This window comes from Rhinolophus sinicus, chromosome 6 (genome assembly GCF_057876585.1).
Source record: "Rhinolophus sinicus isolate RSI-liver-muscle chromosome 6, RSI-T2T, whole genome shotgun sequence".
Classification (NCBI taxonomy): domain Eukaryota; kingdom Metazoa; phylum Chordata; class Mammalia; order Chiroptera; family Rhinolophidae; genus Rhinolophus; species Rhinolophus sinicus.
The window spans coordinates 15626827-15645048 of record NC_142506.1 but is presented as its reverse complement, the minus strand read 5'-3'; the positions used below and the strand labels follow the sequence as shown (position 1 = coordinate 15645048).

Below are 18222 nucleotides of genomic sequence, written 5' to 3'. Positions count from 1 at the left end.
CCAAGTTCAACTTTCGTCCTTCCTTATGAGGCAAATGGCCGTTGGGTCTAGAAGGGGTCCAGAAGGCATCCAGAGCCTGGAGGATGTGATGAGAGGGGCTCTTGTAGGGCTTTCCATGCTTTGAACACCGTGAGAGACTGGGACCAGTACAAATGAGCACTCAGGTAAATATTTGAACCAGGCCCCGATTCTGGGGTGAGTCAGAGCTGGTCTGTCATTTCTGATCATCTGCGGATCAAGGAACAGATGAGCTGATCCACTCCACCCCTGAGACTGCAAAGCTTGAAGAGACCAAGGAGCAGATAGGTTTTCCAAGGTGATAAGACAGGAGGCAGAAAAGCTGCTGGCTACATCTCCATATAATCCCACAGGAGCAGAGCCCACCATGCCACTAAGGGTAGTTCAGCAGCTGGTCCCAGATGAGCTAAAAAGAAACCACACCACACTCTAGAACATTCCCGCTGTTCAGAGAGGGAAAGAACAAGCAGAACAAGAGGGGCAGTCCCTGACACGTCCACGTGAGAGCTGGTGGACAATGTCAAGAGCAACTTGAATAATCACACATAAGAGAAGAGAAGGTTCATACCAGCACCTAAATGATTCTGGGAAGTAAGTGACATTATTTTTGAAGTGAAATACCAGTGGATGAATTGAAGGAGAAAATAGCCCTTATTGGAATACGAATTAGAGGCCAGGAAGATCAAGTGGAGGAAATCTTCAGAGGCTACCTATTCAAACTACAAAGAGATAGAAATCAAGAGGGAAAGATGAGACTTGTGGTCACAGGAGACTTCACTTGTAAATAATCATAGTTCCAGAGGAAAAAACAAGAATACCTGGGAGAAAGGTAATAAGCAAGTAATAGAAAAATTTTTTTCCTAAACTGAAGAAAAACCTGAGGCAAGTCTGATACAATTATTAAACTTCAAGAAATAAAGAAAAAAATTTATAGGCTTCCAGTTACAAAGAACAAGCTATTTTGAAGGTTAATTCAAAAAAAGTTGCCGTTGGATTTCTCATCTGTAAAACCAGAAGTTGCCAACCGTAGAATGACATCTACAGACTTTTTAAAGAAAAGATGTGCAACCATCTAAGCATATAAGCAGCCAATATGCCACTCTACTAGATAATGAAATAAGAATGTTTGTAGATGTGCAAGGATTCAAAGTGTACATCATTCGATTATCCTATAGGAAGAAAATTCTGGAGAGTGAACCCAACAAACAACAAACAAATCCTAACAAAGATGACACACTGTCCTGTTTGAGAGGTGACTGGGGAGAGGTTGAATCTATGAGTGGGGGAAGGAAGAGTGAGGAATCTAAAAGGGTCATCCTATAAGGTGCATGGGTGATGGAGGGAAGCACAGTAAGTCCTCATTTAATGTCATCGATACGTTCTGTGATTTTAAGCGAAACAATGTGTAGCCAAACCAGTGTTACCACATGCTAGTTGATATAAATAAGAGTGAAGTTCCTGAGGCATCTCATCAACATTATAAGGAAATGACTTTGAATGAAACGATGTTATTTGAAGATTTGATGTAATAGTGGATTAGAACACTGTTGAGGGTCTTCTAAACTTTAATATTAATATTAAAATTAATATTAATAGAGATATAATAGATTTGATTGTTACTACCAGAAAACGAAAGGGAACCATGGGTAATTAGCGTAATACAGTACAGATCCCAAATTAATAAGCAGCCCTACTTGTAAATAAGCTACAAATATAAAAAAGAAGAAAAGAAAAACAACAAATTAAAATTAAATGAACAGTTTATTGTTTCAGGTCTTATGCTTAAGTCTTTGATCCATTTTAAATTAATTTTGGTACATGGTGACAGATAGCAGTCCAGTTTCATTCTTTTGCATGTGGCTATCCAATTCTCCCAGCACCATTTATTGAAGAGGCTGTCTTTTGTCCATTGCATGTTTTTTGCTTTGTCAAAAATTATCTGTCCATATTTATGTGCCTTTATTTCTGGGTTCTCAATTCTATTTCATTGGTCTATGTGTCTGTTTTTCTGCCAATACCATGTTGTTTTGATCATTGTAGCCCTGTAGTACAAGCTAAAGTCAGGGAGTGTGATACCTCCAGCATTGTTCTTTTTCTTAAGATTGCTTTGGCTATTTGGGGTCTTTTGTGGTTCCAAACAAATCTGATGATTTTTTTGTTCTATTTCTTTAAAAAATGCCATTGGGATTTTGATGGGGATTACATTAAATCTGTATATTGCTTTGGGTAATATGGCCATTTTAACTATGTTGATTCTTCCAATCCATGAGCACGGAATGTCTTTCCATTTCTTTGTGTCTTCTTCAATTTCTTTAAAAAAATGTCCTTTAATAGATGAATGGATAAAGAAGTTGTGGCATATATACACAATGGAATACTATTCAGCGGTAAGAAAAGACGGAATAGAACCATTTGTGACAACATGGATGGATCTTGAGATTATAATGCTAAGCAAATAAGTCAGACTGAAAAAGCAGAGAACCATATGATTTTACTAATATGTGGTATATAAACCAAAAAGAACAAGACGAACAAATGAGAAACAAAAATTCATAGACACAGACAATAGTTTAGTGGTTACCAGAGGATAAGAGGGGAGGGGGGTGGAAGATGAGGATAAAAGGGATCAAAAATTTTAAATTTAATTAAAAGAATAGAAAAAAAATTAACAGAGTAAGATGGAAGATATGACAAAAAAGTATATTATCTGTGTTGTGTTATTTATCTATGGCTGCATAAAAATTAACCCAAAACTTGGTGGCTTAAAGTAACAAACATGCATTATCTCATAGTTTATGTGGGTCAGGAATCTTGTAGCCACTTAGCTCCATGATTAGGGCTCAAGGCCTCTCATGAGGTAAGGATATTGGCAGGAGCTAAAGTCATTGGAAGGCTCGAGTGGGGCTAGAGGGTCCTCTTTCTAGATAGTTCATTTCCCTGACTGCTAGCTGGAGCCTCATTTTTCACCTGACACCTTCCAAGCAGCCCTCTATGTCTCTAGAATGCCATTTCAGCCTCAGTTCCCTGCCTGATCTGACTAGAAGATTGGCCAATCCTACCAGCAGAATATTTGTTTAATTTGTGAAAGGGTGAATTTTCCAAGCCAGGCATTCTTTGGAATTCTTACAAGTTGAAGAGATGCTGGGGCTCCATTGAGTTTAGAAATACAGAGTATGTGACTATTTGGTTCCTGACTGCTAATAAATGGTTATGTGATTATTTTCATTGTAACATACAATCTGGAATGTATGTGGAGAAGTAGATATTTAGTTCTTATTTACCTTTAATTATTGGAGATTAGTATTAATTTTAAAAACTCAGATAATTACAAATGATAAAAATAGCATAGTTAATGTGTTTATTGTTTACTCTCAAATACCTCAAATAATTGCAAATATGTTCTAAACGGTCAAATATTAGAATGCTTTCAGTTAAAACAGAGCAAAAATTTTGGAAAAGAAGTTATAAAAATAATTGTTTTTACTGATGAAAAATTGTATAACTAGAAAATTAATGAGATTATAGTACATTAATAAGAATTAACAGGAAAATGAGGTAAATAACTGGATATAAGACAAATATATAAAGAGCAATGGATTTACTCTATAATAATGGTAACCAGAAATAAAATATTCTGGTTACCATTATTATAGGAAGATGTTACATTCATAATGGTGACAAAAATGATAAAGCACTTAGGAATGAATTTAGGAAAGAAAAGAATCAGAACTTAATAGGAAAATTTAATAGAAAACTTATAGGGAAAAAATGAGCTCTTATTGAAAGACATAAATGAATATCCATGCAATTCCAAAGACACACCATATTTTAGGTGATAATATTCAATACGTAAAAATCAGTTCTTCCAAAATCATATGAATTCTAATTATAATTATAGGAAGAGTTTTGGAGAATTTCATAAAGGATTTTCTTAAGGAAGAATAAATAAAAACAGCCAAGAGAAGTATGAGAAAGAAATGACTTGGTAAAGATATTGCCTTGCCAGACATTAGAAGGTGCTATAGAAATCGGGTATTTGTTATAAATAGATCATTAAAACAAAATAGAGAATTAAGAAATGGACTCTTAATATTTATGAATTTTAAATCTATAATAAAGTTGACACTTCATTTCATTGGGGGAAATGGTAACTTGTTTAACAGGGATAACATTTAGTTCGTCTGAAAGAAAATGAAGTGGAAGCCTCATCTCATACCATAGATGAAAATAAATTTCAGCTGGATTAAACACATAAATACAAGCTAATTTTTTAAAAGAAATAAATAAGAATCTGCACTTACTTCCTAGGTGTGGGAGAGACTTTTAACCAGGACAGGAAATCCAGAAAGTATAGAAGACAGACACATTTAAATATATGTAAATACGGCAAAATATACCAAAGTCAATGGATAGGTGATAGATTTGTAAAAGGTATTTGCACCACAAATGCAGATAACAGTTTAAAGTCTATAGAATACAAAAAATATATGTAAGATTCAAACTGACATGAAAACATAACTCAATAGAATTGTGAACAAAGGATATAAATAGGAAATTTTTAGAAACGAAAGAAATGTATGATAAAATTAGGATACTGTATACTATAATTGACTTTGCTAAAAACAATAGCAACAATGTAAGCTCTATGGATATCAATACATGCATGAATAAATTTGATGGAGAAAATGGTTTGAAAGGTGGTTACTTTGTGTGTGTGTGTGTGTGTGTGTGTGTGTGTGTGTGTAGAGGTATTGTTGAGAGTGGTATCAACTAGTAGATTTGCTTATCTGTTCTTTTATAGTGTTGCTTTTACATGTTATAAGAATATATACTAAAAATGTATACATTTATGTTTTAGTTTCCTATGCTATGTTAAGCAATAGATACACATTTATGAAAAAATGAAATTCTAAATTATTGTGTAAGGTAAAATTGGGTATAGTCAGAATTACTCTAAAAATCCCCTATATCACTAACGAAGTGCATAATACTTGATTTTGGCATACATACTTATAAAATCTTTGCACATTAAAGTTTACAGGCGAAACATCCTAAGGAGGAACAAAGGAAAAGCTCTTTGTAGGTGTCTAGGCATGTAACCCCTCTGCTCTAACAAAACCATCAGAACTGTGGAGGTAATGCAGTGAGGAAAGGATTCTTTCATGCCTGTACAGTTGACTCCATTCAGATTTAATATTAAATTTCTAAATTATATCAATTTATTGTGAGGGTAAAAATAATAGTCAAATTGCATTTTCAGTTTAGATTAGGTTCTAAGGTTACTCCAAAAGTTATATGATCTTGATGGTTTTATATCACTATATTAAATGACAGCTCTAACTAGCTGACAAATCTGCCTACATATCGGGTTGTTGGGTTAAAATCTCCATTTTCCAAGAAGGAAACCCGTTCCCAGTCTTTAAGTAACTTACGTAAGGACACAGACGTAATAGGGAGCACAGGGGGATTTGAATCCACACCTGCCCCACACCTAAACCCAGCCTGTACAGTTCTCCACCTTCACCCACCTGCAGTGAAAAGAGAGAAAACTGGCAAAGTAACTCTCAAATCCACCAATTCAGCAGGTCAAAGAACAAGATTGAGAAGCAGGGAAGGCAGAGGCTTACATTTGTGTTTCTAGGGGTGCATGTGGATTGGGGGTGGGGTCTTCGTGTAGGATAAGTATATGGAAGAGGCCAGAGGAAATTGGCCCAGGGAAATCTGATTGGCTTGGGAGTGAGAACTGTGGGGGACTCAAAAACTGCAGTGGCCTCCAACTAGTAATTTGTACTTCATCCTACCTTAATTTCTTGTCCAAAGGGAGAAAACAGCCCTTGAAGAACAGGAGTAGGAGGGAGAAGAAAGGAAGAGCTAGTGGGAGTTTAAGCCAAGGTTGGTTTCCTTCCTGACCTCACCCATGCTCTCCCACTCTTCCTGTCTGCACCCAGCTGCTGCCCAGGCAGCGGCTGCTACGGAGAGCTGGGTGTCAGGAGGCTTAAGATGGAGCACAAGCTCCAGGGTGATTCTTACGGAACGTGTGGCTAAGATTTCCTGGGAAGCAGTGGTCCCCTCCTTCCCAACCTATTACGTTATATAGGGGCAGCAACGAGAGCTTCTTATGTGGTCGGTGTCTGTTAAAGGGTAAGCGAATGAATGAGTGACACGAGGACACTATCTTCTTAAGTGCCTTGCAGGATAGGGATATTGGGAACTCTGCAGTTCTCCAGTTCTCTGAAGACCAACTGGGTGTCCAGCAATTCAATTCTATTTTGACACTAGCCACTCAAAGTTAACCTCAGACTCCACAAGTTTAAGGGCTAATTCCCAAGACTTCCCACTTCAGAGGCCAGTTGTTACCTGTACTTCTGGCTCGCTTAGCTAAAAGCTCAAGGGTTCCCACAGCGCCCTTCTCAGGTTTGATAATTCTCTAGAATGACTCACAGAACTCGGGAAAGCACTTGACCCATTATTATTACCAGTTTATTGTAAAGGACACAACTCAGGAAGAGCCACGTGGAAGAGATGCACATGGCAGGGTATGAGGGGATGGGGGTGAAGCTTCCCCTCCCCCCAATGACATTTGGGGCACATCATCTTTCCAGCACCTTATTGTTCACCAGCCCAGGTACTCTCTGAATTCCATTGTTTAGCAGTTTTTATAGAGGTTTCGTTATATAGGCGTGATTGATTAAATCGTTGGCCATTGGAGATTGAACTCAAATCTCCAGCCCCTTTTCTCTCCCCGGATACTGGGTAGGGGAAGGTGGCTGAAAGTCAGCCTTGTTCCTGAAACTATCTAGGAGCCCACAGAAGTCACCTTACTAACAAAACTCCAATAGGGTTGAAAGAGGCTTGTGATGAACATCAAAACACACTCCTATCGCTCCGGAAATCCCGAGGGTTTTTAGGAGCTCTGTGCCAGGAACTGAGGACAAAGACCAAATATATATGTCCCATTATACTAGTGATATATGTTGCTATTAAAAATTGAACTTTTGGAGGGGCAAGACATTTCTTTGTTACATTGGAATAAATCATTCGATTCATTCTAAGGTTAATCTGCTATATCCCTCCCAAAAAAATAGGAATTATTGTTCTGAATAAAACTCCCTCTCATTCTAAAGAAAAGGCCAACATCATCTGTATTAGTTTTCTAGGGCTGATATAACAAAGTACTACACACTTGGTAGCTTAAACAACAGAATTTATTATTTCACAGTTTTGGAGGCTAGAAATCCAAAATCGAGGTGTCAGCGGGGTTGGTTCCTCCTAAGGGCGTGAAGGAAGGATCTGTCAAGACCCTTCCTCCATGGCTTGTACATGACCCTGTCCTTTGTCTCTTTTCATTATCTTTGTCTTCCCTCTATGCTTATCTCTGTGTCTAAATTTCCCCTTTTCATAAGGGCAGCAGTCATATTGCATAGCCCACTGTAATAACCTTTTTACTTGATTAGCCCTATAAAAATCTTATCTCCAAATAACGTTGCATTCCAAGATACTGGGTATTAGAACTATAACATGAATTTTTGGGAGATGTAATTCAGCTCGTAACATCTTCTTTGCTGGTGATGTGGCTCTTAATGGGAGATGAGCACTTTCTGAATCTGTCACTAAGGGCTCTTATGGGAGATTTTGTGTGAAGGCATAGATAGGACCAGTTGTGGACTAAATATTGTGTCCACATAGAGTAACTTGAAGGAGAAAGCACCGTAAATTATCTCTTTCACTGGAAAGTCCCCACTTGGACACACCAAACTGCCTGCCTAGCTTTGTTACCCTATCCTTGGCTCTGTGCCCCTTTCTTCCAACCTGCACAGTTTGAGACTTCATTCTTTCACCTCCCCTGTTATTCAGAGACATTGATTTGGCCCTAGTATTTTTCATCAATTGCACCTACACTTCCAGGATGTATTGGAACAAAGTAATCCTCTGTGCTATCAAATTCTGCTATCTTCCAATCTGGAACACAGATTTGTTTGTTTCTGTTTCTCTGTTGTGTTTAGAAACAATGGTCTATTTCTATCCATTGCCCAGGCCACATTCCAACCTAACCAAACCAGAATTTCGGAGGGTGTGACCCTGATTTTTTAAACTCCCCAGGTGATTGTAACACACAGAGTAAAAACAAAACAAAAACAAACAAGCAAAAGAAAAAAATAAAAAACCAGTGATCTAGAAAAGCAATGTGAGAAATGGCAAGATGAGGGCTGGCTTTGATACTCCAAGTACAAAACGCATATACATTTCCCAAAACCAGATATTATGTCTCAGACACAGTACAATCGCAATACATACCATGGCCAGAAAATATTTTCCTAATTGCAAAATAATTTAAGGAGTTATCCCTGTCCACAGTGGATGTAACATCTTACCTCATTGTGAAAAGAAGTTCTACTTTCTGTTTGTCAGTTGGATCTGTGATTACAGACTGTACCTTGCCAGCTTTTGGTACAAAAGAAGAAAACTAAGTTTAGAAGTAGCTATCCTTAATTCTATCCTTAGTTACACAAAAAGTTTACTAGGGTTTTAAAATGAAAAGCTTTTCATTACGGTTTTTTTTTTTTTTTTTTGGCTGTTCAAAGTGTACTTTTGAATCAAATTATACATTTATATAATTTAAAGGGCTAAATTATTTATTTTTAATTATTATGTAGAATTATTTATTAAGAAAACAACACCTTCATACCCCTCATCTCATTTCCTTCTTCCACAGTAAAACATTTTTCTATTTTCCTGCTGCTTTTACTGAAGGCTGCTGGGTAAATTTCAGCCTCTTTTGTCATCTTGCCATTCCTAACTGAGCCCTGAGGTGTCTCCATTTGTCTCTTGTCTGTGAGGTGATGGACTCATTCAGTTGAGTGACTTGTGCCAGATTTTGATCATCGTTTTCATTTCTTGGGATGCATTGCTTTTCTTGTGGGTGTTCTTCCATAAACTTGTATATTTCCTTTTATCGTCCTAGTTTTCTCCTAGTTTCTTTGTTTGGGTCTTGTGCTGCTTCCTTTTGGAAAAAGATATTGAGGTAAAAATTACCATAACCTTAACCACTTTGAGGTGTACAGGTCAGTGGCATGTAGTGCATTGACAATGACGTGTAGCCACTACCATGATCTAGTTCTGAAACATTTTCATCGTCCCCAAAGGAAACCCTTTACCCATTTAGCAGTCTCATCGGTCTTTGGTAAGATCAGATACTTATTGCACTGTTATCTATTGCTGTGTAACAAATGACCCTGAAAATTAGCAGCTTAAATCAATATCATTTAGTATCTCTTAGTTTCTGGGTGTCAGAAATCTACACACGGTTAAGACTTTAGCTCAGGATGTCTCACAGCCTCTAATTGTAGTGTCAGGGGGGATGGTCAGGTCAAGGCTTGACTGGAGGAGGGTCAGTTTCCAAGCTCACTCACGGGAAAGTTGGCGAGAGTTAGTTCTCTGCAGGGCTGTGGATGGAGGCCCCCGTCCTTGCTGCTTTGTGATTTGAGGCCTGCATCAGTTCCTTGCTGTCTGTGTCTGTCCACAGGGGAGTTTACATTAGGACACCTGGTGCCATCAGAGTGGGTGAGAAAATAATAGAGGACTCAGAGAGCGAGCGAGCGAGCGAGCGAGAGAGAGAGAGAGAGAGAGAGAGAGAGAGACAGAGAGAGATCTGCTAGGATGGAAGTCAGAGTCTCTTGTGACCAGTCTGGGAAGTGGCATCCCATCCCTTTTGCTGTATTCTAGTTATTAGATGCAATCACTAGGTCTGGCCCCCACTCCAGGGGAGAGGATGCACGGGGCATGAGTCACCACTGTGCCCAGAGGTGGGCATCATCCGGGGTCATCTCTGAGGCTGCCTACCCTGCTTTGGTATAGTTTTCTCCAGCTAGTCTCTGTTTCAAAATGGTGGCAATTTGAGGACCTGTTATCCAATTTTGAATAATCTTTTGTAATTACAGGGTGATTTTGCTTGTCCACCTCTAAAAGAATTTACATTAATTCAGAGGAGAGAAAACTTATACAGGCAAAACTCATAACAATTAAAACAAAACAAAATGAAATTTTGAATATATGTGCCTTGCACATGAAAAAGGCAGACAAAGTTGAACAATTATTGTAATCCTGTGCCCAAATATATGTAAGTGTTCATAAATACATATTCTACATACTAGGTATGGAGGACATTATATTGATAAGAAAACAAAAAATCAGTGTTGGCTACAGGTATTGAGGGGTGGGGGGCAAACTTTAAAAAGGCCTTACCTAAACGAGAGTGAACGCCATGGTGAGTTAAAACCATGTCATTAGAGCACTAGGAATTAGTCGGTGTTTAACATGAGACTGTTTTGTGAGTTTTGATGGCTGTTTTGAGAATCTCCAGAACAGGATTCAGATGTTGTGTTTCCCAGGGGCAGAGGTAGAACTTCAGGGTGGAAAGAGCTTCTTTGTGTCCTGGATCCCCCTCCAACTAGCTGTGCAGCTTAAAGCACATTATTTAACTCCTTTAGGTTTCCATTTCCCTGTCCGTAAACTAGGATAATCATAGTATATATCCCATGGAGTTGATGGAATGATCAACAAAGTAGAAGTTCAAGGATATTGTCTCTTTCATTTACCTATATTTAACTAGGGCGAAAGGATGGAAACATTGTGGTGTGGTTAGGTTTTGGCTTAACACTGGGATGAATCATTCCAGTTTATAGCAGGAGCTGGCAAACGATGACAGGTGGGATTTCGTCCATGGCCTGCTTTTGTGTCTTAATCACTTTGGCTGTTATATCTGAATACCGTAGACTGGGTGTCTTAAACAATAAACGTTTGCTTGTCACCGTTCTGGAGGCTGAGAAGTCCAAGATCAAGGGGCCTGCACGCAGATCTGGTGTCTGGGGAGGGCCTGCTTCTTGGTTTGTAGATGGCCATCTTATCCTTGTATCCTCACACGGCTGAACGAAAGAAAGAAAAGCACGCTCTCTCATGTCTCTTCTTCCAAGGGCACTAATGCCATCCATGGGGGCTCCACCCTCATGACCTAACTCTCTCCCAAAGGCCCATATCTAAATGCCATCACATTGGAGGGTAGAATTTTAACGTATGAATTTAGGTGAGAAACAAACATTTAGGCCATAACAGACTGTGAGTAAAGAATGGTTTTTATAATTTCAAAGAGTTGTTGAAAAAGAAGAGGAAGAAGAAGAACATGAAGAAGAAGGGGAGGAGGAGCAGGAGGGGGGAGAGACAAAGAAGGAAGGGGGGGAGGGGAGGAGCAGCAGTGGACGAGGTGTGTGGCCCACAAAGTCAGAAGGATTTCATATTTTGCCCTATTTCAAAAACAGTTTCCCAGCTTCTGAAAAGCTTTCTCAAAACAGGATGTCACTCTAGGATAGCGAGTGAGATTCCTGGGCTTAAGAGTTTCACAGAGGTACGTAAGGACATAGAATGTCTCTTCAATGATGGTCTAGAAGGAATTCAATCTCAACAGGACAACTGCAGAAAATCCTCTGAAGTCCCCTTTAACCATAAGATTCTATCAATTTTTGGCTGTTCATTTCGTATTTTGACAGCTCTGGTTGCTAGAAAATTCTTCCTTACATTGAACAAATTGTTTCCTTGTAAAGTTTATCCATAGCTGCCCTTTTCTGTCCTTCATTCTCTGTAGCTTTGCGTCTTACAGTGGTTATCAGAGGGATGTTGGAAGAATTGAGGCTTCAGCCATGTCTGATATCTTGGTACTAGATTAGTCCATATTTTATTGCAAAGTGATGGAAAGCCATGCAGTAAAGGAACAGAGGAAAATACGAAGCCAATCTTCCTGTTAATAGTAAGAAAAATAACTTAAAAAAGGAAATATTGGCTTGGACTTATTTAGATGTTCAGCCTGACAGTGGGCACCAGGACAAATGTGTGTGTGTGTGTGTGTGAGTGTGTGTGAGGGTGTGTGAGTGTGTGTGTGTGTGAGGCTGTGTGTGTGTGTGAGGGTGTGAGGGTGTGTGTGTGTGTGAGGGTGTGTGAGGGTGTATGAGGGTGTGTGTGTATGTGAGGGTGTGAGGGTGTGTGAGGGTGTGTGTGTGTGTGTACATGCATATCCTCACATGCAATCCTCACAAAAGCACTATGAGATACCAATTATTATCACAATAGTAACTAACAGTAACTGAATACAACAACAACAACAAAAATTTCATACAATGAGTACTGTTATTATCCCCATTTTGCAAACAGGAAAATAAAACTTAGAAACACTAAAAACCATGTCTGACGTCACACGAGAAGGTGAGTAGCAGGTTCTGGTCTCCAGCCTAGGTGTACCTGACTCCCAAGCTCGTTCTCTCACCTGCCGTAGTAGCCAACACATCGTACCTGTGTTATAAACAATGTGAATATCACTGGTCCAAAACTTCTTTCTTCTTCCCCCTAATAATAATAATATAAAATGCAACTGTCTCATTTTATTTATCTCCCCTGCTCCCTTTACACTATGGGAAGGAGCAGTGTCCCTTCCTATACACATTGCCTTCTCTGGGTGCCTAAAACACGATGGGTATTTTGAAATATTTATTTTGGTTATCCAGTAGTATGTATATAGGGAAATGGGATGGTATTTAATCCAACCTTCTCCCTCTGCTTTGTTTGGCCAAAAAGCAATGGTTTTCAGGTTTCCAGGCAAGTGTAATGAATATTTTTTAAAGAAAATATTATCTTGGAGCTACCTGAATCTATTCTGTGTGGTAAGATTCCACATTCCTTCCTGCTTATTTTTCTACTTCTCCAAGAATTTGGCTCCTTTGCTTTTTTTTTTTTTGCTACTCAGAAGAAAGTCGATGTTTCTCTGCCTTTATTTTAATAGTCATCAAGATTTAGTGAAGTTGGGTACCATGTGCGCTGGGGACGGCAGTTAATTATTCTACAAAGCTGGATCTTCCAGGGTCCTCATGTGTACAGCAGTGAAAATGACCCCAATATAAGGTGTGCATGTAGCAATGACTTTTCCTTTTTTATTTTTCATAATTGGAACATGTGAGTTTATCTGAAAAACAGAGAAATTCTTGGTTTGAGGTTAAGGTCCTAGAGGGAGGTCAAGATGGACGCAAATTGTAATTTTTCCAAAGGTTGGTGATGAAGGTACCGAAGGTAGAAGAAGGTTTATGCTTCAGTGGGATCATTTCCCCAGCAGTGAATGGGCCCTAGATGTTCTCCAGAGGCTTCAGATACATGAGGATCTGAGCAGTCAAGGGGGTTGTATGTGATCCCAAGTCAGCGAGTCCAACTCGCTCTCCCCAAAACTTGACTCCTAAGGTGACTCTAAGATGCTGAGTCATTCCGAAGTTGGCCCTGAGAAGAGGCTGTCCTTTAGTTGCTGGGATGTTTTGGGCTCTGGGTGGCAGATCCAACTTGGCTCATGTCTGCATGCTTTGGCTTGAGGATGTGAAAAGCCTTGGTGGACAGAACAAGCAAAACTATAGGAACTGAAGGAAGTATAAGCAGATTGAAGTTACCACAGGCAAAGGGTGTGTGGCACAGCAAGAAATCACCTAAGTCCTGAAACAAATACTGGTCACAGTTGCTTAGTTTTGTTACTAATCCTCATCCTGGGCCTGGATTTAGACATATCTTATTATATAGTTAGAAAAATAAAAGATTTCTACCTCACCATCTTTCTTTTTTTTTTTTTTTTTTTCTGTTTTTTTTAAATTAAATTTATCGGGGTGACATTGGTTAATTAAATATGCAGAGGGTGCCAAAAAATGTATACACAGCTTAAAAAAGGGAAAAAACTGTATTAACATTGTAATGCTCAATATATATTGCTAATGAAAGATGAACACGAGTCACGTTTGACTTCTGCAATTACAGGAGGTGCTCATAGTGGTTACCATCAGCGTCCAGAAACTTCTAATTACGGCAAACATTGCTTGGTAGACTTCTGTGGGGAGCGTGTAAACTGTCCCAACACCACAGCAGAAGCAGCTGGACATGTGACTGTGCGAGGCGTCCCAGGTCTTCCCCTGTACACATCACACACAGCACCGCGCGTCTCAGACTTACCATGAATATGTGCAATTGTGAAGTGTGTTGGAGGTTCTGTGCGTACTCACACCTCCATTGCTGTTGTACTTCCACGACGTTCTCGAATTTCAAATACCACTTCAAAGTGGTCTTTCGCTCCTCGAGAAACAACAACCGTGCTTCCACCATTTTCTCTGACTGCCCTGCCGGTCACAGGGTGACACTAGCATTCATTTGATTAATGCCGTCTTTTGATGGAATGTCATAGTACACACTGCTACCGTAACTCAATTCAACCTCGAAAAGTAATACATAGATAACATCTCTTGAAATGTGGATACATGTTTTCGGCACCCCTGGTATAGGTTTGAAGTGTACTATTCTATAATACGTCTTCTACATATCGCTTTGTGTGGTAGAAGAGAGAGAAGAGGGACAAACATATGGTGACGGAGGAGACCCAACCATGGGAGGCGAACACAGCGGCTTTTGGATAAGCAGTGCCCGGCTCATGTCTTTCCTTTTCCTTGCCTACACCCCTCGTCCCACTCCTTGTTTTCACAGCCAGGCTGCTGGACGAGAGGTTCTTGACAACTAACGCTCCAAAAGAGCAATGCCTCTGAGATGCCTTTTATAACTTTGGGCTTTGTACCAAGGCTAGGGAATATTTAAGGCCTCAGAAATTCCACTTTTGCTCCACGGAGAAGAAAAATAGAAAATTTTAAGTTAAAGGGCTGCTCTTTCTCATGACGTGCAGGCTTAATTGACTACGGTGGGTTAGAAACTGTTGTTGAACCAAAAGAGTATTTTCCAAAGTATAGACTTCAGATGGGTTCATAATTGTTATCATAAATTTTTTTTCATGCTCAGACAGCTTTGGAGAATGAAGAGTTAGCGTCAAACCAGTATTTTTGACACAGGAAAATTTGGTTCTTGAAAGTGCTAATGTTCTGATGTGCTTGTTTTCACATTGCTCGTAAGGAATAAGGACACTCCTTTATGATTCAATGTAGTGTCTTCTGTGCGTCTCTGTCTTGGAGAAGATAATATCCACTTGTGGCGATCAGAAATAAAATGTGGATAAAGATAGACAAGTGGGTCCTAGAACAGATGAAGCCTGAAACATCACTGGAGGCAAAAATGACAAATCTGAAGCTGTCCTCTGCAGGCACATTGTGAGAAGGCAAGGTTCTTTGGAAAAGACAGTCATGCTGGGAAAATAGAAGACAGCAGGAAATGAGGAAGACCAAAGATGAGACAGATTGGCTCCATAAAAGAAGCCAAATGAGTCTGCAGGAACACAGTAGGGCTGTGAGGACAGGACACTGGACATCACTCATTCATAGGATGGCCAGGAGTCAGAGCTGACTCAATGGCACGTAACACACACAAGATCATGAGCCAGTATATTCTCAAGTATCAAAATGTGTGTGAATTAATCATGACTGAAGATTTTCAGAGAGATGAGATCTGATCTCAGTGAAAGATGGGCCCCAGCAATAATGGGGATGAGACCGAAGTTGGCTATGGCCAGTTCTTCCAAGGTCACTATCCTTCTAATCCCACGTGTCCTATGGCCTTGCCTCTGAGTTGCTGTTCCTTCAGTAGACCGGTGAGCTGCCAATTTGCTTAAAGCTTCTCAACGTGTCTTTTTCAGTGTATTTTCCCTGTCTCACATAGCCTTCTTTTCTCTTCCCCACTTTGCCAACAATTCTTAATCCACTGATACAAGAATCAAGTATCACCTCTGTTGAACCCCTCTCAGGCTGCTCAGTTGGGTGTGATTTTATTCCTTCCAAACACTCCACGCAAATCTGTTACTGCATTTTCCTATTTATATGTTTACCTCTTCCAGCTATTCTGTGGCTTATTTTTCTTCGTGTGGAGAAAAAGAAATGGCTCGGAAAGGCCACACAATGAAATGAGTCCATTTTCTGAACAGGACTGGTTTCAGATAGACTAGCACACCATCACACAATTGACTCATGTTAAATCATCTAAGAAGCCAGACACAAAAGTCCACGTATTGTATGATTGCATTTATACAAAATAACCAGAATAAGTAAATCCATAGAGACAGAAAAGAGATCAGTGGTTGGGAAAAGCTGGGGGAAGAGGGAAATGGGAATGATTGCTGAATGAGTATGGGCTTTCCACGTGGGGTAATGAAAAATTCTGTAACTAGATGGTGGTGATGGCTGAACAGCATTGTAAATGTTCTTAACGCTACTGAATTGTATCCTTTAAAATGGTCTTGATGATACATTTTATATCATGTGTTTTGTACCACAATAAAAATTTTAAAAAGTGAACAGATACAACAGCCAAAAAAAAAATGCACTAAAGGCAATTCCCATATTTCTGTGTATGTATCTAAGGCTTCTGATCAGAATATCATAACTTCCTTCGCCTCCCCAAATACTGAATCCTTGACATTTTAGGATGCTATGAGGTGATTTCATAACCCACAGATTCTCCACTATAATTTTCTTCTATATCAAATTCCCCATGATGGGAAAAAAAAGAGAGAAGATTTTCATGCAAGAAAATGGGGTTAAATACTATCAAAACCAGGTAAAAATACTTATCAGGCATGACGAGGGATTGTTTTATCCCCTTTATATATATATATATATATATATATATTGTTTTAATTTGCAAAGTAATAATAGTTTGCAAAAAAAAAAAAAAAAAAAAAGAATAGGATAAGTATGTAGCATAAAAAATAAAAATCATTAAAAAGAAAAGAATCCCCTCTGATAGACAAAGTTGTTTATAACCAAACTGGGATTTTGCTTTCCTTTCCTGGGGACAGACTACATTCCCCTGCCTCTCTTGCAGTTGGGGAAGGCCTTTGTGTGTTCTGGCCAATGGGGTATTAGTGGAAGTAATGTGACCCACTTCCAAGGCTGGCTATCAAATGCCTGTGCAGTCATCATGCTCTTTCCTTCCTGCAATGATTTTGGAGGTAATGTTTCAGGTTAAGTAGAACCACAAGTTAGGAGAAACCTAGATCCCTATGTCACTACTTGGAAAGTGAGCTACTCAGGAGGGCCAGGCAACGTGCACAAGACTGGGAGATGAATGAAAGAAAATCTATATTGTTATTGCAGTAAGCCTTCGAGACTTAGGGCCTATTTGTTACCATAGCATAACCTCTCTTATTCTGGTTCACTTACCTCTCAATCTTACTCAACAGAGGTTTGATTTTTCAATCAAATTATAGAATCTTTCTATGTCGTGTTTTCCTGTTCCTTTAAGATAGATCCCAGATGTGGTTTGGGTAAATCCACTTACTGCTAGGAAGCCGTGCTCTTCCTTAAGCCACGTAAGGGAATCCCACCCTCCTTGGTAGGCATTTCTTAGGAATGGACATGTGATATCATTCTGGCCAAAGGGAAATGACAGGAAGTCTAAGAGAAGATTTCTTGGAAAGGTATCTCCATAGGTTACAAAAAATGGCTGTTTATCTTTTGCTCAACATTGTGAAAAGCCTAGATTAGTGGTATCGTATGTTGGTAGGTGGAGTTATCATGAGCACAAAATTTACATGCCAAGCAGATGAAAAAGATGATTGTAACCATTGTTCTTTATGACATCATTGAGCCAATGCATTAGTCAGCACTCAACATATTCTTCCCATTAGATTTTTAGCACATGAGGTAATAAAACTTTCTTATTTTTCCAATTACTTTGAAATGCTTTTCTGTTGCTTTCAACCGAAAGTACCCTAAGACATATTGATATTTAAATTGTTTGCAATGTTTTAATATTTTAAATAATGTGGCAGCACATGCTGGTACGTTTCTCATTGATTTTGTCTACAATGTTTTTTCTGTAGTTGTACTTCTGGGTCAAAGAGTATAAGCAGTTAAATGTTTTTATAGATAATGCCATATTTTTCTCCAAGAAAACTGCCTTCCCTTTGTCTTTTAAATTTGCCAATTTGAATGTTATCAATCTACTTAATTTTGCAATCTGATAGGCAAAATAATATTGTTTTACTTTGTATCTTTTTTGTTAATTGACTTTAACATGTTGTCATATGCTTAGTGACTGATTGTAGGGCTTTTTTAAGTTGCCTATTCCAATCCTTTGGCCTTTTTTCCATTGACATTTGTATTTTTCTTAAGGATTAATAGGAGCTCTTAATAAAAGTAGGACTATTAACCCTTGAATTGGAAACATTTTCTTCCAATCTGTTGTTCATCTTTGACTTTG

The 18222-nt window shown here is 39.0% G+C and overlaps 1 long non-coding RNA gene across 1 annotated transcript in view; it reads left to right on the top strand.

Moving 5' to 3' along the window:
* The window catches only part of LOC148757836 (uncharacterized), a 364219-nt gene that overhangs the window by 155636 nt on the left and 190361 nt on the right, over positions 1–18222 (top strand). The window lies entirely within an intron of this gene.